Source organism: Camellia sinensis, chromosome 10 (assembly GCF_055761805.1).
Source record: "Camellia sinensis isolate YWXY chromosome 10, ASM5576180v1, whole genome shotgun sequence".
NCBI classification, from domain to species: Eukaryota; Viridiplantae; Streptophyta; class Magnoliopsida; order Ericales; family Theaceae; genus Camellia; species Camellia sinensis.
Genome location: NC_138970.1, coordinates 23,035,637 through 23,059,516, shown reverse-complemented (window position 1 = coordinate 23,059,516; position 23,880 = coordinate 23,035,637). Strand labels below are relative to the sequence as shown.

Sequence of the window (23,880 nt, the reverse complement as noted above, 5' to 3'; positions counted from 1 at the left end):
GGTTATCCTTGAGAAGCATAAATAGCAGAGAAGGCCCAGAAAAAGACCCCCTGACTCAGATCCAAAAAATCAGTCTTATTTTACTTATTTTCCTTTCCAATTTTACATTTCCAGTCTTACATTTCCTGTTCTTTACATTCATGTACTTTAAATTCCTACACTGCACTTCGTTAATAGGAGTAGTTTCAAGTAGTAGATTGTTACTGTAAACCTCTACGAGACTGAGTTTGGATTATTATAAGTTTTTCATTTTTAATGAAATGCTTCAATTGTTCTTCATTTAATTGTTATCTTGCTTAATTTTCCTAAATCAAGCCACCAGTAAAAGTCCTCTTCATTGAGGCTGATAGAACTAAAATACAATCGTCTGATAATTGGTTGGCAATTAATTTTCTGTAAGGATTGATTGATCCTTACTGGCACGCTCGCAATTACAAAAATAACCTTCAAAAGCCAAAAAGCAGCATAACTTTTATAAAAACTAGTAATATTTTGTCTTCTTTACTGTCATACTTTGTACATTTTCTTGCATGATTTTAAAATTTTACAAGAACCTCTTATTATGTTTATGTAGAGTCAAAAATTCAAGAAAAAAGTTCTGACTCTTCCCATACAAGGACAATAGTATCTCTCTTAACGTTTCAATCTCCAGCCTTTGATTTCCTTGCACCTGTTGAATTCAATATCCAAATCAACAAAACATTAGCACACCATTTCGTTATAATCAAGAAGTTTTTTTTAAAAAAATTACAAAAATCCACAATTAATTTAGTGATAGTGTAATTAATTTTGTTTAGTAAAATCTATTTTCCACCTTTGGCATGTCAACATATTTTATTGATTTGAGCTTAACTAAAAATTGTCATTTAAAAAAAAATGATTTGTTTATTTATTCATGTTAAGAAAACTACTTAATTAGTTGGTTATTTTTATAAGGAATCTGAATTGCAAAACTAAACTTACTGAAAACTAGTAATCAAAATAAAATTAAGGTCTCGCAAACAATTGCCTAGGCAAAAGGGAGAAAAAAAAACTCGAGACAATTTTCACCTAATTCAAAACAATTTTCATTGATTTCAGAGTCCTTTAACTTTTTTACTTATATTTGCAAAGAACTCTCCATCTCAATCCCACCAATATTAAACAATGTCCCATAGTACTTGTAAGCATTTGCCATTAAAAAAGAGGACAAATTACACCAGTAGTCTCTGTATTTTGGCCCTTATGTCATTTTGGTCATTATAATTTTAAGTGACTCAATTTTGATCTTGAATTTACAATTTTGTCTCAATTTGACAACTTGTTCAATTTAGTGAGTTAATTTCAATTAATTTAGTGATTATTTTCTTTCAAAAACCTTAATTGGTGTTACCAATTGGACTAAATTAACACAATTTAAAATTAAGAGTCAAAATCAAGTTAATTGAAATGATAGGGATGAAAATGACACAAAGGAAAAAATGCAAAGACTAACAATATAATTTGCCAAAAAAAAAAAAATAGTACCTGAAGATGGAAATTGGAGAAAACCCTCTCTCCAAAAGATTCAAAGCAAGAGGCATTCAACAGAAGTAGTTCCATAATCCGCCTCCAAATTTAGCAGAATCTCAGAGAGTGGACTATTATTGAGCTTACGGTGCAAATCTGAATCTCAATCTCAAATTCTCCATCTCCAAGTGGACTTGCTGCAACAGCAGATAAAGGGCTCCCAATAACACATTTTCTTTTCTTTTCAATATCAATATGAGATAATAAATCTTCTTGTTGCCTAGAATTAATCCTTGAAATTAGCTTTTCCTTCTTGTGAACCAGCTTTCTAATTCACTTTGTAGCTTTGTTATGTATTTTAGTACATGTGGTACTGTGGTTGGGATACTTAGCTTCTTTTGTAATCAATCAAAAATATATAGTGAAAATTCACCAATGTGTGTTGGATTTTAAATGGGAATTATATCTTCTTTTTTTGTGGGGGATTTTAACAGGCTCATGAAAGAAAACTATTTTAGTTGATATTGAATGTCATTAGTTAAGAATCCAGCTCCACAGACTCATTTTAATAATTTATTTTGTTCATTTTTAGGTCTCACTGTATAGGTAATTCATAAAAATTCAAAATAATTGGTTTGATAATTGTATCACATGATTTTATTATCTTAGGATGTGTTTGTTTGAATGGACTGAATAAGGGGGATTGTAATCCATTGGACTATTAGTCCTGGGATATATTGTCCTCGAACTATTTGGTTGGACTGGATTTGTGTCTTATGTTTGTTTAGTCATGGGTTTAGATATATAGATTGAACTATTTTTAGTGAATCTAATGTTTGTTTGGGATGTTATGGAGAATGATAAATGTTCAAATGCCGATTTTATCCTTTTCAATTATTTACTAAGTAATAGTAATATTAAACATAATTTTAATATTTTAATTTTTTTTAGCTAGATTAAATAAAAATTTATTTTATTTTATTTTTTGCACAATTAAATAAATTTATTTTAAAAAAATTAAATAAATTAAATATCAATAAAATATATGTTATTTTTTAATTAAAATTTTAAATAAGTTTATTTTAAATAATAATAATAATTAAATAATGAAATAAAATAAAACATCTATTAAAATTTAAATAAGGAAATTAAATAAAATATAAAAAACATTTTAAAATAAAACATCAATAAAATATCTATAAAAAATTATTTTAAAAAATTAAATAAATAAAACAAAAATAAAAATTAAATGAAATAATTTTATTTTTAAATTGAGACATTTAAATTTTATTAAATTTTACTAAATATCATACATAATTAAATACCAGAGGGCAAAAATATAATTTTATTAACTAATCCCATGGGATGAGTTATCCCATGATTTTTTGCCCACCCCCCCATGAGATATAACAGTCCCACAAATATGAGACTAATAGTCCGGAGGGACTCTTAGTTCGAAGCAAAACTTTTGAAACAAACAACGGAATAGTCCAATCCCATGCCCAATACATCCAAAACAAACACCCCCTTCGTGCTTAAAAAAAAATTTACAGTTTTATTTGCAAGATCATACTTGTCTTTTTTCTTGAAGATAAAGATGATAATTTTTTTTTACATGTCTATTTTCTTGAAGATAAAGATGATAATTTTTTTTTACATTACTAATAGAAAAATCGATATAATTATGTCAAAATTATGAGAGATGTTGTATTTTTTTAAAATCTCAAGAGAGGTTAATGTAATTTACCTCCCAAACTTCATAAAATCTTATTAGCCTCTATACAATTTTGAGTATTTGAAGAGAAAAAAAAAACCCAAAATTTCTAAATAATTATCTTTTATAAAATTTATGAATCTGCGGCTGATAGAGTGAATATGAACATGACATTTCGTGAAGTTTTGGAGCATTGCTTGTGAGATGTAAAAAGCAATTAGTCAAATTATATTTTGCGTCCTTTTCTTTCAATAAGATTAGAATAAAAGATAATATAATATAAACAATAAAGTTATCTTTCTTTTTAATATTTTAAAATTTTAAATGAGTTAGTGATCAATATTATTTTAATATGATATCAAAATATTGTATAATTATAACATTTGCATGCGTTTGACTTCTTTCTGAGATAGAGCCCAACCACACATATGAGGCATTGTTGAGGATAAAATACAAATAATAAAATTGCCTCTCTCTTCAATAGTTTGAGGTTTTAGATGAGTTAGTAGACAATATTGCTCTAAGAGCACTGGATAATTTCTCAACAAAAATGAGAAGTATTCCTCGATTACATATAGTTGGTACAACAGAGAAAGGAAAGTGTACAAAGCATCAAAATAAAACTAACGACTCCGATTCGTAGCTCGAATTCGGAGAAGAAGAAGAAGGAGGAAGGAAGAGGAAGGAGGAGGAAGAAGGAGAACTGGAGGGGAGGGGGCCTCAAAATCGGGCTGGAGGAGGCAGGGTTGCGCGGGGCTGCGACGAGCTGCGGCGGGGTTGCGACGATCGGCGGCGGCAGAGGCACAAGAGGGGCCCTTCTCTCCTCTCCTCTCTCTTTCTCCCTCTCTCCTCCTCTTCCCCTCTGTTCTTCTCCTATGTTCAACGAAGAAGAAGAAGAAGAAGAAGAAAAGAAAGAAAGAAAAGGAAGAGAAAGAAAAGGCAGAAAAAAAAAAAAAAAAAGAATCGCAAAACGACGTCGTTTTGTGATTTGAGCCAAAATCGGGTCACTTTTTTCGAGCTACCAGTCATTTTTCTAAAACTAATCAATCCCAATTAAGTTGGTACAACAAAAGATAATTATTCAGTAATTTCGAAGTATAAACATGTGGTATTCTATAATATTGTGATCGGTGGAGAAAGGAATAGGTGAGATATTGTGTTGAGTGATTGATGAATATGAGGGAACATAATAAATGATGATTGGTTAAGGAGTATGGATATATGATATTTCGAGAAATTCTATAATTTTTCCAGAAGAACTAGTCAATCATCTGCTAGTACTATGTTGGTGAGGGACCAACAGAAAGCAAACACACACACAAACAACAACAAAAATAACAATAGCCCAGACAGCCACTAAACAACCACCAAATCATCAAAAGAACAAAACCGCTTCAAATTCTAAGCACAGGTTCATACCCAAAAGAACAAGTAACCACCAGCATTGCACACGAATATAAGTGAAAAGCAGTCATAGGTCTTCAAATCCCAAAAAAACATCAGCAGGACATTCCAGAATCAAAAAACACCATCAAACAAATCCAAAATAAGATTTTGACGACACAAAATCCAAACCTATACACCCAAAGCTCTCAAATTGTTGTGAGAAGAGAAGTGAATCTGACTTAGATTTGAGACAAAATCATGAACAGAATAAGGCACCCCAACTAAGTTATACTTAACCCATTATGTAATTCTCACTTTAACAAGCTCGTCCAATGCTTCCAAATACTACGCTTCCATATTGGCTAGAGAATTGTTAATGACATGGTTTTCCAAATCTTCATTTCTAGCTTTTTAAATCTAAAACTAGTCCAACAGTTTAGCAACCCTTCCACCATGGTTCCCCCCTCCACTTCACCAAAGCAGACATACTATAGCGGACACGACATTAACACATGATTAACAGTTTCCACCTCTGAAACGCAAAAACCACAGATAGTTCTAACATTCCCCCCCCCCAGCACACTAATCCCTTGCAAGAAGAGAAAAGTTTTTACTCTCCATTTCCATGCCGGCCACCCAAAAAATTGAGCTTTATATTGTGTTTGGTTGGGAGATTTGAGCAGGAATTTGGAAAGAGAAATGTAAAAGATAAGTGAAATGTGAATAAAATATACTTACATTTCACCTAGTTTTACACACCTTTTTCCTTTCCCTTTCCACACCTCTCTCCAAATCCCTCAACCAAACACAACATTAGGAGAATTATTCTATATAGTGAATCAGTTGCTAAAACACTATATATGAGAAGAGAGCACACTCCTATTAGAAACTGAAGACACCCAGAACTGACCTAAGGAATGGGCTTTCCACCTTAAGGAGTCATCATGATTTGATAAACACCGGGTTGCTGAATTAAGGACAAAACAGAAGCATCATTGAGTTATACACAAACACAAATATAGAGCAAAAAGTTTACAAATTTATACAAGAATATTAACAATCATTCCTGATGGAATAAATTTTTTGTACAATGGCAATTTTTTTTGTGTACCAATAGGCTACATATATATATTTTGTGATGAGTTGACAATCTGCTGTTACTAATACTCGACAAAATTGCTAATATTCATCATCATCATCATCCTCAAAGGCATCATAAAAGTCATTGTCATTGTCACGATCATCCCCTATGCAGTAATTAAAGAGAAAGTAATGTAAACATTTGACAAAATTGTTTAAGTAGAAAACAGTTTGTTTGTAAATAATGAACATAGCCATGCAAATTAATGTCAATAAACATCAGTCTACTAGTAAACAATTACGGGTGGCATGAAGCATATCTTAAGAATATGTGTATGCTATTAATCCTTAGGGTAAATTACAAATACACAATATTTGTTTAAAATATCGATTACTCTTGTAGTTTTAAAAATTATAAATATTTCTTTATTAAAATTTTTTATTTAACAAAATTAATAGAAAAAATAAAATTTTTAACCACTCTCTTATACAATAATAAAATTACTTGAATTATTAATTAAAATATATTTCTAATATCGTTAAAAACTATTAATTGATTTGATAATTTATTAATGGACTGAGTCATTTGTTATACAATTGAAAACTTGAAGATGGATGCTATAATTTTCAGAATGATAAGACACAATTTATATTTTAAGCAAATCTTGAAAGGTATATTTGTAATTTGTCCTTTTTTTTTTTCCCTTTTGATAAAAAAAAAACAACACACGTCGAATTAAGATTTTTTTTTTTTAGAACGAATTGCATCTTAAGATTGAAATAGAGTTTGTATCATATGTGTTTTATTATGTATTTATTTGAAATTATGTATTTTTGTATTATGTAATTTTGTACCATATGTATTTTTTGGACCATCACTCGTCAATTGCTTGCCCTTCCTCGTAGACTCCTAAATCTTCGAATCACAGGCAGCCATCGTCCCCGACTCCACCGCCTCATCGTCGGCCTTGACATCGAGTGGCGACCCAACAACCGTTTCCGCGATAACCCCGCCGCCACTCTCCAACTATGCGTCGGCCGCCGATGCCTCATCTTTCCAACTCATTTACTCCCCCCAAATCCCCCAATCCCTCTTCGACTTCCTCAACAACCGTATCTACACTTTTGTCGGTGTGGGTATTCACAGCGATGTCGAGAAGTTGACTGAGGATTATGGGTTGTCTGTGGCCACCACTGTTGATCTTCTCTCCTTGGCGGCTGACTGCGACATGATCGAGCTTCGCAATGCGGGGTTGAAGAACTTGGCGAGAGACGTGCTGGGGAAGGAGATTGAGCAGTCCAAGAGGATTACGATGAGTAGGTGGGACAATGAGTGGCTCTATCCTGAACAGGTTCAGTATGCTTGCATTGATGCTTTCTTTCTTTTGAGATTGGAAGGTGTTTGAATGCAGCTGGGTTTTAGACATATTAGGAGTAATATGGGTTTAACTTTGTAATTAGGGATTTCTTGTTTTTTGGGGTTTGATGGAGATTTGGTATAGTTTTGTTTATATTGGGGATCTCTGTTTGGTGGATTTGGATGGTTGGTTTTGTTTACTAATTGGAGAAGTTTATTATGATTTGCAATTTGGGTATGTTTGATGATTGATTGATATGTTCTCTACCTCTATCTTGTTGGGAAAATACATGATTGTTGATTCCTGAGTTGCATTGTACTAACATATAATTGGTCTCTTATTTCTGTCTTTAATTAGGGAAGATATTGTTTTGCTTAGTTACTAAATTATTTGTATAGCAACTAAGGCCATACAATATATGTTGGAGGTAGTGTGGATATTTGGAGTGAATATTTTTACTATTTTTGCACTTGCTGACCAATTTCTATGTATATGGAGTTGAGAGCGGTTGGGGGTTATCTCTCTTGTCCGATCATATTGAGACGGTAAAGACCATGGATGCAACTTTAGTTTTGGGGTAAATCTCGTGTTCGTGTGCATGCGTGTGATTTACAAGTCTTATACATTTGTTTTTCTTTGCGTTTTGTGTCTTGTGTCTCGCTGATCACGGTTAGGTGTTTGTTATGAATTCCTAACATATGATGTGTACGAAACATTATGGTGGTCATCGTGGATGATGTCAAAATGATAGTTATGAGAGTCACAACTGAATTGGTGGCTCAGATTTGAGGGAGTGAAGAGAGGGACTAGCAGAGGGAGGGGATGTGAAGTAATGGTGGAGTGCGATCAGTGTTGTAAAAGGTGTGCCTAGGCTCACGGCACAGTGAGGCAGCTCATGTGACTAGTACATGGCAAGGCGAATGCCCATTCAATAAAGCGCATCGAGGCACACTACTTGCATGCTTCATTGAAAATTCTGCATTTCTTTTTCCTTTTTAATACCAGCTTTTGATTTTCATTTTTTGTAACATATTAGACTTGTATATGCTGCCACAAAGGATTGAAACTCTTCTTCTTTTTCTTCACAAATCTGGGATCTGTTTTTTTCCCTCCTCCCCTCTTTTTGATTGTCTCTTTTTTTTTCTTCTTCTTCTTCCACACCTTCTGGGTTCTGGTTTTTATTTATTTATTTATTTATTTATTATTATTATTATTATTTTGTGTGTGGCTAGGCTGCTTCTTTTTCACATTGTTGCTTCTATTTTTTTCTCCTCTGCTCAAATTTTTCTTATCTTCTTCTACTCCATCTTTCTGATTTGTTGCTCCTTCTAGTCTACTTCTCTTTTGAAGTTTTTTTAACTTTGCTGCTGTGTGATTGATCAGTTTTCTGAACTCTTATTTTATTTATTTTTTTTTTTTGGGGGGGGGGGGGGGGGGGGTTGTGGGGAATTTGTGTTTTGGTGAATCTTGATTATTTTGCATTTGTAATGATATGTGCTTTTATGGCTTTGGGAATTCTTCTACAATTTGCCTTATTTTTTCTTTTTTCTTTGTCTCGGTGTTTGAATTCTTTCATTTTTGCTTACATTGAAGTTTGAATTATTAGGCTACATTGATTTTTATCTATTTTTTACTAAAAAGGTGTGTCTTGCCTTAGTGAAGCGCACACCTTGCTTTGCGCCTAGGCCCCAATAGACCTTTGGCGCCTTGGTGTGCCTTGAGCCTTTAACAGAGTGTGATATCAGAAATGGTGATTAAGTAGTGGAACTAGTGGCAGAATACCGGTGTTGTGGTGCTAGGATTTTTTATGATAGGATGAGGGTTTATTAACCAAATTGTCGAATATTTGAATCAGGCAATGTGTTAATAATATTACCATGTATGTAGCTCAATGATTGATTACTAGGAATTGATGTCTTTTGGAGTAGGTTTATTATCTAAAAACTTGTTTGGCTGGATAGAGTTTATTAGGAAATGGAAGTCAGAAATCCAATATGATTACTTGTATTAGGCAGACCATGGGTGGCTTAGTAAACCCTACTTAGTTTCCAAATTGAGAGTTTAAATGCAAGGAATTGGAGTAATGAGTTTATTGTGGAAGCACTGGAATATGTAGTATTGGACACCTCCCTAAACCTGCCAAAAAAGACCAAAACCGCCTTCCTCATAGGACCACCATATCCAACTATAATGAAGTAGGTAGATTGCTTGTTTTGGAATTTATTGGAAAAGATGAAGTTTTTGAGGAAATTAGTGGATGTTGAAGCAAATGATAATCTTCCAGATGGTTGATGCCAGGGACCTTCTGAACTCAGCTTTTGTGAATTCATCATAAGGTATAGTCAATGAAGTATTTAGGGAATTTTTTATTTTTTATTTAATCTTTTGGGTTCTTTTTGTGAAGCGGGAATTTGGTAGATCTTTGATGGGCTGGGTTATCCTCTGCTGTGGTCAAAATATTTGGTTTTATCTCTCTTTTTTTTTTTTTTTTTTTCACCATTTTTCTTGTATACAAGCTTCAAAATAGATATAGAACAAAATCAGATAATTCAACCACTTCAATTTCCAGCTTGCGAGAGAGTATTAAATCATAACCCTATTTCAAACAAACCCATATATATGCTCTTCCCCGATATGGTGTTAGGTTTAAATCCACCTTGTATGACTCTTTATTTTGTTCTTAATCTATGCATGCTTTTATTCTTTATTGTAGCCTGCTTTTATTAGTTGAAGTTCTTTTCTTAAGAAGGGTTTATTCCTGACAAAATAGTCACAGAATTTATGCGCAAACACTTGATTAGAAAAATCACACAGCTATATGATTTTTTTTCTTATAAAAAATTTAATTTAAATAATTGTTCAACATATAGGGATTGCTAAATTTTCCAAACAGATTGTGTTTGATCAAATCTGATTCTAATAAAGAAGGTTTGGGAGAGGATTGCTAGCGTATGGTAAAATATAGTGATAGATTGATTCTTTATCTGTTGGCATATGTGAAGAAACAAAAACGAACAAGCTCACATGTTTTTTATGTGCATATAAGTTCTCTATAAGATTTTTTCAAAAAAAATTCTCTATAAGATAAGAATTTTCTTAAAGTTGTGTTAATTCATGAATTTAAGTGGAGATTCAAAAAGAAACAGAGAAAAAGTATGTGAAAGGCGTATGAAATATAATTATATTTTATTTATATTTCATTTATTTATTTATTTATTTTTAAATCCCTACTTAAATTCATGAACCAAACATAAAATTTGTTAATTATATCATGGTTTTTGAGTTCAGAGTATGCTCTCCTATGCAATGCTTTCCAGCCATTCAACAAAGTTAAGTAGTGTCTCTGACAATACCATTTTTTTTTTAATCTAGAATTTTCTTTTGTTGATTTAGACTTAGAAATATTTACTCTCTTAAGTTGTTAGGGAAAATCGATGTGATTCCCCACAAGTAAATCAATCAATGGGAATAAAAATTAATGCGGAAAAATTAAATCAAAGGCAACACAAGAATTTTTACGTGGTTCCCTCAATGTGAGGTACGTCCACGGGATCGAAATCCGATTCCACTATCAACCAAATAATTCCAAACGATTACAAACGAGACACTAATGGTCTCACAAAATCACCCTTAGGTGAATTCTAAATAATCACAAATAAACAAGAGGAAAGACCTCACCAAATAGAAGAAGCAAAATCTTCAGAACCAAAGTTGAAGAAGACCAAAATAATAACCCAAACTAATCTCCAAAGCACCAGCCGAAACCACACTGAATGACCAAAGATTCAAACCAAAATTGAAGCACCAATCCACTTTAAACAAAGATGATCAATTACCATCAATGTGCTGCTGCCTCCCTTTTTCTCTTTGGTGAAAACAATATCTCACAAAGCAAAAGTGTATGCTGCTGCCGCTGGATATTTTTCCCCAAGCCACTTAAACAATATTATGAATCTAGGTTTTTTCAAAACCCTAGTGGTTACCAAATTAGATTAGGTCTCCACAAAATTAGATATAATATATAAAAATATATTATACCTAAACCAAGTCAAATTAAAATTCTTTTAGTAAATCAACTGGGTCCCACACTCCAATAAGGAGGTATATCCCAACAATTCTCCCCCTACCGACTTAGGTGGAGATATCAACCATACCCGCCAAAGTTCGACACTTCAAATGTTTGTCTCTCGACAAAGTCTTTGTCAACATATCTGAAATATTATCATCTGTGTGAACCTTTTCGAGTTGTAACAATTTCGAATCTAACACATCACGAATCCAATGGTATCTCACATCAATGTGTTTCGATCTCGAATGAAAAGTAGAATTTTTACTCAAGTGAATAGCACTTTGACTATCACAATAAAGCACATACTTTTCTTGCTTCAAACCCAATTCTTGCAAAAATTTCTTTAACCATAACTCTTCTTTGCAAGCTTCCGTAATGGCAATAAATTCAGCTTCGGTAGTTGAGAGAGCAACACATTTTTGTAATTTAGACTGCCATGTCACAGCTCCCCCTGCAAAAGTCATCAAATACCCCGAAGTAGATTTCCGAGAATCAACATCACCAGCCATGTCAGAATCTGTGAACCCATCAAGCATCGGTTTACCATCCCCAAAACACAAACATACCTTCGAAGTCCCTCGAAGATATCTTAGAATCCATTTTACCGCTGCCCAATGTTCTTTACCCGGATTAGAGAGAAAACGACTCACCACACCAACGGCGTGAGCAATATCCGGCCTTGTACAAACCATGGCGTACATCAAAGAACCAACTGCTGAAGCATAAGGAACTTTCTGCATCTCTTCCTTGTCTTTCTCACTTGTAGGACATTGATTCGAACTAAGCTTGAAATGACCCGCAAGTGGACAACCAACCGGCTTTGCTTTATTCATGTTGAACCTCTCAAGAACTTTCTCAATGTAGCTTTCTTGAGACAACCAAATCAGCCCCTCTTTGCGATCACGAACAATTTTCATACCAAGAATTTGCTTTGCCGGTCCCAAATCTTTCATAGCAAAAGACTTGCTCAACTCCAATTTCAACCTGTTTATCATGGTAGAATCTTGACCCACAATTAACATGTCATCAACATAAAGCAAAAGAATAATAAATTTACCATCCGGGAAATTTTTCACAAATACACAATGGTCCGAAGTGGTTTTAGAAAAACCATTATTCATCATGAAAGAGTCAAATTTTTTGTACCATTGCCGCGGAGCTTGCTTGAGGCCATACAAACTTTTCTTCAATTTGCAAACAAATTTCTCTTTCCCTTTTTCCACAAAGCCTTCCGGTTGCTCCATGTAAATTTCTTCTTCAAGATCACCATGCAGAAATGCGGTCTTCACATCAAGTTGCTCAACTTCAAGGTTCATACTTGCAGCCATGCCAAGTACAACCCGAATAGAAGACATCTTCACAACTGGCGAGAAAATCTCGTCAAAGTCAATACCTTTCTTTTGCCCAAAGCCTTTCACAACAAGACGTGCTTTGTACCTCAGATTCTTGCCATCATTCTTCAATTTGAAGACCCACTTATTTTTCAGAATTTTCCTCCCTTTAGGCAACTTCACTAAATCATAAGTGTGGTTTTCAAACAAGGAATTCATCTCCTCTTCCATGGCCTTTTTCCAATCACCTTTCTTTACATGCTCAATTGCTTCTTGGTAGCTCTCAGGCTCCCCTTGATCAGAAATCAACACAAATTCATTAGGAGGATACTTTCTTGAAGGTTGTCGGTCTCTTGTAGATTTCCTCAACTCAAGTTGTGGTGGTGGTTCTTGAGTTGGATGCTCTTCCTCAATTTCTGGCTCAACTTCATTAGAATTAGCATCATCCTCTATATCTTCAATAGGTGGCTGCATATCTCCCCCATTTTCATCATCAACTGAAGATGAAGGAGATGGATCCATGTCAATGAGATCACTTGTTTTTGGTTCCGGTTGATCACCTTTGCCAAAGTCTTCAATTGTTTGGTCTTCAAGAAACACAACATCACGGCTTCGAATGACTTTCTTGTCGACCGGATCCCACAATCTATACCCGAATTCATCACGCCCATAGCCAAGAAAAATACATTGTCTTGACTTACTATCAAGCTTGGACCTCTCATCTTTTGGAATGTGAACAAAAGCTCGGCAACCAAACACTCTCAAGTACTCATAAGACACATCTTTGCCGGTCCAAACTCTTTCTGGAACATCACCATTCAAAGGATAGGAAGGAGACAAATTGATCACGTCAACCGCTGTCTTCAACGCCTCACCCCAAAAGGATCTTGGCAATTTAGCTTGTGAAAGCAAACACCTTGTTCTTTCCACAATGGTGCGGTTCATCCTCTCGGCAACGCCATTTTGTTGAGGAGTCTTCTTAACTGTCTTTTGGTGCCGAATACCTTGACTGCGACAATACTCATCAAATGGCCCAATGTATTCACCACCATTGTCTGATCGGATGCACTTCAATTTCTGCCCTGTTTCTCTTTCAACCATGGCCTGAAAATGCTTAAATACTTCTAGAACTTGATCTTTAGTTTTTAGTAGAAAAGCCCAAACTTTCCTTGAATAATCATCAATGAAAGTAATAAAATAAAGTGCACCACTATGTGTTCTAACTTTTAAAGGACCACAAACATCAGAATGAATCAACTCCAAAACATTTTCTTTTCTAGAAACAACATTTTTATGAAAAGAAACTCTATGTTGTTTACCCGCCAAACAATGAACACAAGTTTTAAGATGTGTACCTTTCAAACCGGGTAGAAGCTCTTTCTTGAACAAAACTTGCAGCCCCTTTTCACTCATGTGGCCAAGCCGCTTGTGCCACAATTCGGTAGAAGTATCATCTTGAAGTGCATTGACAACACCTTTACAAATTTTTCCTTGCATCGAATAAAGTGTATGAGTCTTCTTGCACTTAGCCACCACCAAAGAACCCTTCGTGAGCTTCCATATTCCATCACCAAATTTGTTGTTGAAGCCTTCATCATCTAGCTTCCCAGTAGAGATCAAATTGAGACGAATGTCGGGAACATGCCTCACATCTTTAAGCAACAACTTGCAACCCAAATTTGTTTCCAAGCAAACATTACCCATGCCAATAATCTTGGACAAACCTTCATTACCCATTCGAACAAAACCATAATCTCCTTCGGTGTAGGTAGTGAAGAAATCAACTCGAGAAGTCACATGAAAAGAAGCACCGGAATCAATCACCCAATTGCTCTCTTGGCCCACAAAATTGATACAATCATCTTCACAAACGACCATGAGATCACCATTGGTAGTAACTGCTGTTGTGTCTTCTTGCTTCTTATCCACACTTTTATCACGCCTTTTCTCCTTATTCTTGAGCTTTCGGCATTCTCGCTTCATGTGCCCTTTCTCATGGCAATAATAGCACTCAATATCTTTCTTTGAAAAAGAACCATCTTTTGACTTGTCACGGCTTTGATCACGACCATGAGGAGTCTTACTTCTCCCCCTTGTTTTGCTTCGGCCTCTCACAACGAATGCTTCCGAATGAGAGGAACCCGCTGATTTTCTTCTAGTTTCTTCATTCAACAGGCTACTAGTGACTTGGCCCATTGTGACAACTCCATCGGGCGCTGAATTACTGACGGTCACGACCAAAGTCTCCCAACTTTCGGGCAAATAACTAAGTAGCATCAAAGCCTGCAACTCATCATCAAAAACAATTTTCATAGAAGCAAGTTGGTTAATAATACTCTTTATTTCATTCAGATGTTCCGGAATAGGGCTGCCCTCTTTATATTTTAAATTGACCAACTTACGAAACAGAAAAGCTTTATTTGTGGCTGATTTCCTATCATAAAGGCCCTCTAATTTTTTCCATAAATCATGTGCTGAAGTTTCAGTAGCAACATGATGAAACACACTGTCATCAATCCATTGACCGATAACACCAACGGCTTTTCGATTAAGCCTATTCCATTCATCATCTTTCATACCCTCGGGTTTGCCAGAATCACCCTCAATGGGTCCATATAAATCTTTACAAAATAATAGGTCCTCCATTTTAGTTTTCCAAGTTACCCAATTGCTTCCATTTAAGCTAGACATACGACCCACATTCCCCTCCATTGATTTACACAAATAAATAGACCCAAATAAACCGTAAGCTCTGATACCAGTTGTTAGGGAAAATCGATGTGATTCCCCACAAGTAAATCAATCAATGGGAATAAAAATTAATGCGGAAAAATTAAATCAAAGGCAACACAAGAATTTTTACGTGGTTCCCTCAATGTGAGGTACGTCCACGGGATCGAAATCCGATTCCACTATCAACCAAATAATTCCAAACGATTACAAACGAGACACTAATGGTCTCACAAAATCACCCTTAGGTGAATTCTAAATAATCACAAATAAACAAGAGGAAAGACCTCACCAAATAGAAGAAGCAAAATCTTCAGAACCAAAGTTGAAGAAGACCAAAATAATAACCCAAACTAATCTCCAAAGCACCAGCCGAAACCACACTGAATGACCAAAGATTCAAACCAAAATTGAAGCACCAATCCACTTTAAACAAAGATGATCAATTACCATCAATGTGCTGCTGCCTCCCTTTTTCTCTTTGGTGAAAACAATATCTCACAAAGCAAAAGTGTATGCTGCTGCCGCTGGATATTTTTCCCCAAGCCACTTAAACAATATTATGAATCTAGGTTTTTTCAAAACCCTAGTGGTTACCAAATTAGATTAGGTCTCCACAAAATTAGATATAATATATAAAAATATATTATATCTAAACCAAGTCAAATTAAAATTCTTTTAGTAAATCAACTGGGTCCCACACTCCAATAAGGAGGTATATCCCAACATAAGTTACATTTCAAACAATTTCATCATAACATACAATCCATGGTTATGAATTAGCTAAACAAAGATAGGACAGAGGCTAGATAATAAATTGCATATTCTATTGTTAAGGAAGTCAATAATAATCAAAAGTAAATTATTACATGGTTAATAATAAAGTCAATCCAGTTGTGCCACAAAACAAAGGGCTATAATAGCACAAATCAACTCAGCCAACGAGAAGACACACTAATACAAACCCAACAATGCCACAAAAAGACACCAATACAAATCTGGCAATGCCACAAAATAGCAAACAAATTATTCAAGTTTGGACGATAGTTTTATTTTTTATTTTTTATTTTTTGTTTTTGTTTTTGTTTTTGATTTGTTTGTTCGGACAATAGTTAAAACGAATTCATAACAACTAAATAGTTTTTCCATAAATAAAAACGCATTGTAACCTTGGTTTCTGCATAAATAGGGCCGTCATCTACTTCTCCAGCTTCTTGATCTACATAGAAATTGAGTAGATCCTCCCACCTCCTATTTATCAAGAACAACATGCCTTGCAAAACATTTGCGATCAAATTTTGAAAACAAATACATGCTAATTAAAAGCAACTACATTCAATGTGCTTATGCAAAGGATCTTTCGTTGTACTCTCTCTTGCACCTCTATCATAGGATATGTGTCTCTTGCTCTCATTTTGTTGTTGTAGAGAGTGTATTTGGGATAGCGAGACATGAGAGAGTAGAACAGATGATTCGGTTTCATATTTTCTAAGCTAGGCAAGACGTACGTATTTATTACCTAGTTGGTAATGAAGGTTCATCTAGCAAGAAATTATTCAATATTTTCTAAGCTAGGCAAGACGTACATATTTATTACCTAGTTGGTAATGAAGGTTCATCTAGCAAGAAATTATTCAATACTCTTGGGTTAAGTCTAGGTGGGGCAAGTCCATCTAACATGCAACATGGATGTCTCAACAACATATGCTGTTTCTTAGGTCATTTTGTCAACAAATTAAAAATCATAGATGCCAAATACAAAACTAAATATGATTTCATGTAAGAGCTAGACATATATACAACATTAATCCTAGAGTTTTTAACTTAATACACTTCTACTATCTCCACTTTCTCTCTCTTAGCTTTACACACTATTTTTTAAACTTTATTTGATACTAATCAATAACTACTTATTAGCTCAAATATACCTAATTTTATGACCTAATTTCCAATTTAATTACATCTTTAAATATGCATACATACATATACACTATATATATATATATAGGAATTCAAGATTGGGGAAATGATAAGTTGTCATACCACCCTAATTCTTTTCCCCCCAAAAAACAACTTATTAGAAGAAACGCTTAGACTGCCACAGTTCAAATTTGAACTTGACCATCATGACCATCATGTTCAAACAACCTATACGGCTATCACAAGTCCTGTTTCAATAATTTAAGCGGTTTATTTTGTGAAATTATCCATGTATATCATCTAATTAAAAAGTAAATAAATCGATCCGATATTTGTATCTTTTTTATTTTAGCCCGTTTGTCTCTAAAAAAAATGATCTATTAAAAAAAAAAACCTTTGGCAATTCAGTTTAAAGTTAAATATACACTAGGCTGATCCACCAAAAAAAAGTGTAATATTAGAGACTCCAAAAATTCTACCAAATGTCTCACATGGTTGTGGAACCCATACAATGTGGGTCCCATGTGGGTCCCACACCCATGTGAAACATTTGGTAAAATTTTAGATAGAAATTTTAGAGTCATTGCATTTTTCCAAAAAAAAAAAAAAGGGGTAAACATTATGTTTGGTAACGTTTACGTTTTCAGTTTATATTTACAAAAATTTTATAAACTGATTTTTGTTTATTTTTAGAAAAACATAAACTACAAACGCGTTTGATAATTGACAAAATATTTTAAAAAATTTAAAAATATAAAAAAGAGTGAGAAATGGCAAGTGGTGGCGGAAGACGGTAGTGGAAAGTGGTGACGGTGGGTAACTGGTGGTGATGGGTGGTGGCGGGTGGGTGGGTGGGTGACGGTGGCGGGTGGTGGGTGGTGGTGGTGGTGGCGGGTGGTGGGTGGTGGCAGGTGGGTGGCGGATGGCGGATGGCGGTTGGCAGGTGGTGGTGATGGGTGAGTGGGTGACGGTGGCGGGTGGCGGGTGGTAGCGAGTGGGTGGTGGTGGCGGTGGCGGGTGGTGGGTGGTGGTGGCAGGTGGGTGGTGGATGGCGGGTGGTGGCGGGTGGGTGGTGATGGTGGGTGAGTGGGTGTCGGTGGCGGGTGGTGGATGGTAGCGAGTGGGCGGTGGTGGTGGTAGTGGCGGGTGATGGGTGGTGGTGGCAAGTGATGGGTGGCGGGTGATGGTGGGTGGGTGGGTGGGTGATGGTAGCGGGTGGTAGGTGGTAGCGAGTGGGTGGTGGTGGTATTGGTGGTGGTGGTGGTGGTGGTGGGTCGTAGGTGGTGGTGGCAGGTGGGTGGCGGGTGGGTGGTGGGTGATGGTGGTGGTGGGTGGTGGCAGGTGGATGGCAGGTGGCTGGTGGTGGATGGCGGTGGCAGGTGGATAGTAAGTGGTGGTGGCAAGTAGGTGGCGGGTGGTGGATGGTAGTGGCGGGTCGTGGGTGGATGGTGGTGGCGAGTGGGTGGCAGGTGGGTGGTGGCTGGTGGTGGCGGGTGGTGGTGGCTGGTGAGTGGTGGTGGCAGGTGGTGGTGGGGGGTGGGTGGTGGTGGCGGAAGACAGTGGTGGAAAATGGTGGCGGGTGGTGGCTAGTATTGGGTGGTTAAAAAAAAAAACTGAAAACTCAAAATGGAAACACATTTTTGTGTTTTCATTTTTTGGCCAAATTTATAAACTGAGACCACTGATTTATAAATCAAAAATTTTACCAAACAAGTTTTTATTTGAGTTTTTAAAATTTTTATAAATATAAACAGAAAACTAAAAACGGAAGTGTTACCAAACGGCACCAAATTATTGTTGCTCACATTTCTCAAAAATAAAGTTTATGGATAATTATATGAAGTGGTATTTTGTGCAGTAACAATGTTATGTGTATCAAACAATATATATACCTTTTTCTATGAAGAGTTGGCGATCTCTTGCTGCTGATACCCCCACAGTGTTTTTTGGGTGAATAATACCGCCAGTGTTGCTAAAACTAAAATCTTCATCTGATGCTTAAAAGCCTTTTTTCATACGCAGCTCTGCATGTCAATTTTCAAATAATTACTAAATTGGAAACATGACAATAACACTATACCTTTTTATTTACATTATAAATTTTGGTATGAATTTAGAAACAAAAAGAAAAAAAGGTGGGTGATATGTATTATATTTCAATAGTACATTAGAGACACATATATTGTTTCTAAAGGATATGCAGTTCTCTGGTTATTTTACCCTTTTTGGCTGGTTTTTATCTCATAAAAAATATTTGAGCAAATTATATCATGATTCCTATAATTTGCTTTTTGTGTCAATCTGGTCTTGTTCTATATTTTTCACATTATGTCAATTTTAATCCAATTGATAGTAGTCGTTCAATAATTGAACATAAATCAAGAGCAAAATGATTTATTCAAAAGGGAATGTACTATCTAGTTCAAAAAAAAAAAAAAAAAGGGAATGCACTATTTCAAATTAGACATCAACTCCTCAATCACTTTGACGAAAGTGAATGAACTATTTTTCCTCTTCATTTCAGTCAAATTTCTAAAAGAGAGTTATTAAACGGACTATATTTACACAATGTGAAGAAATTGAGGGTAAAATTGATGTAATTAAAATTACCATGGCTAAATTGATATAAGAGATAAACTAGTTATTTTAGTTTACATGGTGTGGTGGTAAATTATCATTGGACCTGCAATATTTTTGTGTTCCTTAGCCAGTGTTTGGATCATAAATTTGAATAAGAATTTGGAAAAGAAAAAGAAAAAAGTGATTGAAATGTAAATAAAATACAATTATATTTCATTCACATTTCACCTCTTTTTTTTTTTTTCCTTCTTTTTCTTTTGAAATCCTTACTCAAATTCATGATTCAAATACAATTAATGTAGTCATTTACCATTACATGGTGTTGAGTTCCTTGGAAACTGTGAAATATAATTGGAGTTTTACCTTCATATTTGGGGCAGAACTATACGGTGATATATTTGTGTGGAATGTCAATATCACTCATGTCAGGGCCAAAACACACCAAACTTGGAAGATGTGCAAGTGTGATATGGCCGAACCCTAGGGAAATAACTTCTTCTTCTTCTTCTTCCCAAATGCCAATCTTTTCTACCTTCTTGCAATGCGCAACTGTTAGACTTCGTAGATTGACAAGGACCTTGGCCATGGAAATTGTGAATGTATATGTCAAGTTGTCGCACCTCTTCACTTTTAGAGATCTTAGCTTTCTGAAACAATGAATTTGTTGGGAAACACATTTCCATATATGCATCAGCTTAGGCAAATACTTCAAATCCAAATTATTTAACAGAGTCATTGATGTTTCTTCCTCACCGACACCAGCCCATACATCCCATTTGAGGTCAAACATCATTTTCCAGCGAATCACACTTGATAATTTCCCACAACAATGGACCCTCATGAATCTTAAAAGTTGTTTGGGATGATCTAAATAAGTGTACTTTTTGACTTTTTATGAAATATGGCTTGAGTTTGGATTAAGTTTGAAGTGATGTGGTAGAAAGGTGATGTGACTTAAATAAGATGATGTGACTTAAATAGGATAGTGACTTTTTGACTTTTTATCTTTTTCAAGACATGCCAAACTTGGCCTTACTTTGTGAAGTAATCCGACTTCAAGTTGGTTGTGCCCTATCTCAGTTGGCCCATCTACTCCTGTGATAGCAAGTTCCCCATTGCCGCTTAAACTAAACTACAATTGCAATCATTTCAAGCGTGTTAATGACATTTACTAATTTTTGATTGAAACAAACTCCACCTTTGAGACTGCACATTAACTTAGACCAATATGACAATAAAAAAACAAAAAATTTTAGATAAATGTGATATGTTCATAAAAATTCAAGACCATTGGAGATAAAAAAGATGGGGAGGGGAAAAAAAAAAAAGACATACACAATAGATGCATTTATGTCATTAACCCCCCAAAACAAGTCTATCTAAAAAATATTGAGGAAATTACCCACATTGGGATATTCAAAAAATTACTACATATGTATGGAAAACTTTATAATTTTAGTTATTAATATTGATAAAGTTTACCATTAATTTGTAATTATTAAAGTTGTACACTTATGTGAAATTTTTTCAAAAATATTTCCATAACTAAGGCTAGAAATACTAATTAACTAATTTTCTACCTGTGCAAGGAATTATGTTTGAAAATCAATTTTACATAAATATATTATGAATAATTAAACATATTCACACAAAAAATGTAAAAATGTTGTAGGTTTTTATACAGTAAAAATATAAAAATAATTCAAATTTTATTTTGTTAATTTTGTACCCAACAATTTACATGGAGGAAAAGTGAAGTTACTAATTTCTAAAAGAACAAAAACTTATCATTGGCACAAAGGAATTGACAAATATACATATGTGATACATACAACACAAACATACATAATTGAGAGAGGAGTCTATTAAGCACTCCCAAGAATATATTATTAGATTCCAATATCATTTTGCGTGAACGTTTGACTAATCAAATTAAGCTTGATTTCAATGAACAAGAATAAATAATCAAAATAACACAAATAATAAATAATAATAAAAAAAACTCAAAAGAAGCAATTTTCATGTCATACCTATAAACAATCTTATGATTTCCAATCAATCCAAATTTGATGATCACATATCATTTTCACCGAATTATTGTGACTAAGAAATCAAAATTTCGTAGAACTACAAAACCCAAATCAGAAAACATGTGTAAAAGAAGTCATGAATCATATATCACAAAGCCCAAATTCATAAAGCCAATTGGCGACTACCTTTTTTTTTTTTGGGTGTTTCAGAAATCCAATTGGTGACTATCAATTCATCGCATAAGTCACAATTTTTAGTTCAAAAATTTATAGATTGTATGACAAATTTAATAAAAACCCAAACATAGAAAATGGTTCAAGGCAAATAACACGGAAATGGTACCAGTGGGGAAAAAAATGTAGACAAAACATTACAGTAGGATAATATATGGAGAGTGAGAGGTTTTTTTAGAAACAGAAACATGAATACAAATATTGTACTTGTAAGATGTAGCTGAATTACTTGGAATAATAGAAGACAAAAAGCAATAAAAGCAACGTGTTTTGGCCCTGTTTGGTAGAGCTGTGGGAAAGTGATTATAACTTATAGCCTAACAGCTTATAGCTTATAGTTGTGAACATAAGCTGATTTTTTACTTATAAATTAAGCTTTTCCTCCCCCACTCAAAGAATAAGTTGATTTTTGACTTACGAAAAGGTATAAGCTGTATTGTTAAGCTGAACCAAATACATCAAAATAATTTAAATTAAACTAAAAGCTGAAATAAGTTAGAAATAAACCCTACCAAACAGGGCTTTTAACATACAAATGGAAGAGGAAGTGGTAAAAACAGACAGCATTGTTCATTAATTTTCCAAAAGACACTTGGCACCGTATTAACTTGTTTAGGAAGTACATGTGGCAATTTTTTAAGGCTTCTAACTAAAAGGCACAGCTTTACCTATCTTCGTTTGGGATGTGGATTGACTTTTTAACTTTTTGACTATTTCAGCCTGGAGTTAAAAAGTCTCGTTTGGGATAGATTTTTTAAATTTTTTGACTTTTGTGATAGAAAAAATGTGATTATGGTTTGGATGTGACATTTTGTTTTATTGTCGTTTCGGATGTAGGTGGACTTTTTAACTTTTTTAGCCTGAGGTTAAAAAGTCTCGTTTGAGATAAATTTTTTGACTTTTGTGAGAAAAAAAATTAAATGATTATGAGTTGGATGTGACATTTTGTCCTATTTAACTAAAATAACTTATTTTGTCTTATATGACTATTTTAACCCAAATGCTCTTCCCAAACAAGCTCATTACATATGATTATATATGATATGATGGCAAATACTAATAAGTGTGCTCTAAGCATTGTTTAATATTGAGAAGTGTGTAAAAAAATTTTGAAAATATGTAAAAATGTTAAAAGTGTATTAATTTCAGTAAAAGTGCATTGAATTTAATAAAAAAATGTCATATATGGGTCCTGCTAACAAATATCGCTAGGGTACAAGTAAAAGAAAAAAAAATTAAGAAATATAAGACACTTCAGCAATGTAAGACACTTTAGCAAATTCTATTAATGAAAAACTTCAGGATCCCAAATGCACAACAGCCTCTAGCCCTTTCTTCAAAAATTTGTTAGCAAATTAATACACAAATATTAATATAACATTTAGCAACATTTGTTAAAGTGTCTTACATTGTTAAATATAAGACACTTTAGCAAATTAAAAATATAAGACACTTTAGCAAATTAAATGTTATATTTGTATATTAATTTCCCAAGTGCATAACATCCCTCCAGCACTCCATTGCTAAAGTGTCTTACATTTAATTTGCTAATATAAGACACTTTAAAATTGAAAAATATGAGACACTTTAGCAAATTAATATACAAATATAATATTTAGCAACGTTATATGTAATAACATTAAATACAGAATGATCTAGTTATAACTTTACATTGAGACTAAAGGCTTGTTTGTCATTCCTTAAAAAAGTCAAAAAGTTAAGAAGTCATTATCCTATTTAAGTCACATCATCTTATTTAAGTCACATCACCTCTCTATCATATCACTTCAAACCCAACCCATATTTCATAAAAAGTTAAAAAATACACTTATTTATAATATCCCAAACAATCCTTAATTATTTTAAAACACGTCCACTAAAAGACATTTAATAGCAGAAATGCCACCGTCATCATTATAGTAAAAAAAAATTGTATAAAAATTCTATTCCTTCACAAGAT

General features: G+C 34.1%; 2 pseudogenes; one reads left to right on the top strand and one right to left on the bottom strand.

The window, feature by feature from the left end:
• Positions 1-544: 544 nt before the first annotated feature.
• On the bottom strand, positions 545-4,702 carry LOC145800220 (transcription factor ORG2-like; annotated as a pseudogene).
• Positions 4,703-6,527: 1,825 nt separating this feature from the next.
• LOC114295829 (3'-5' exonuclease-like) lies at positions 6,528-7,255 on the top strand (annotated as a pseudogene).
• The last annotated feature ends 16,625 nt before the right edge of the window (positions 7,256-23,880 follow it).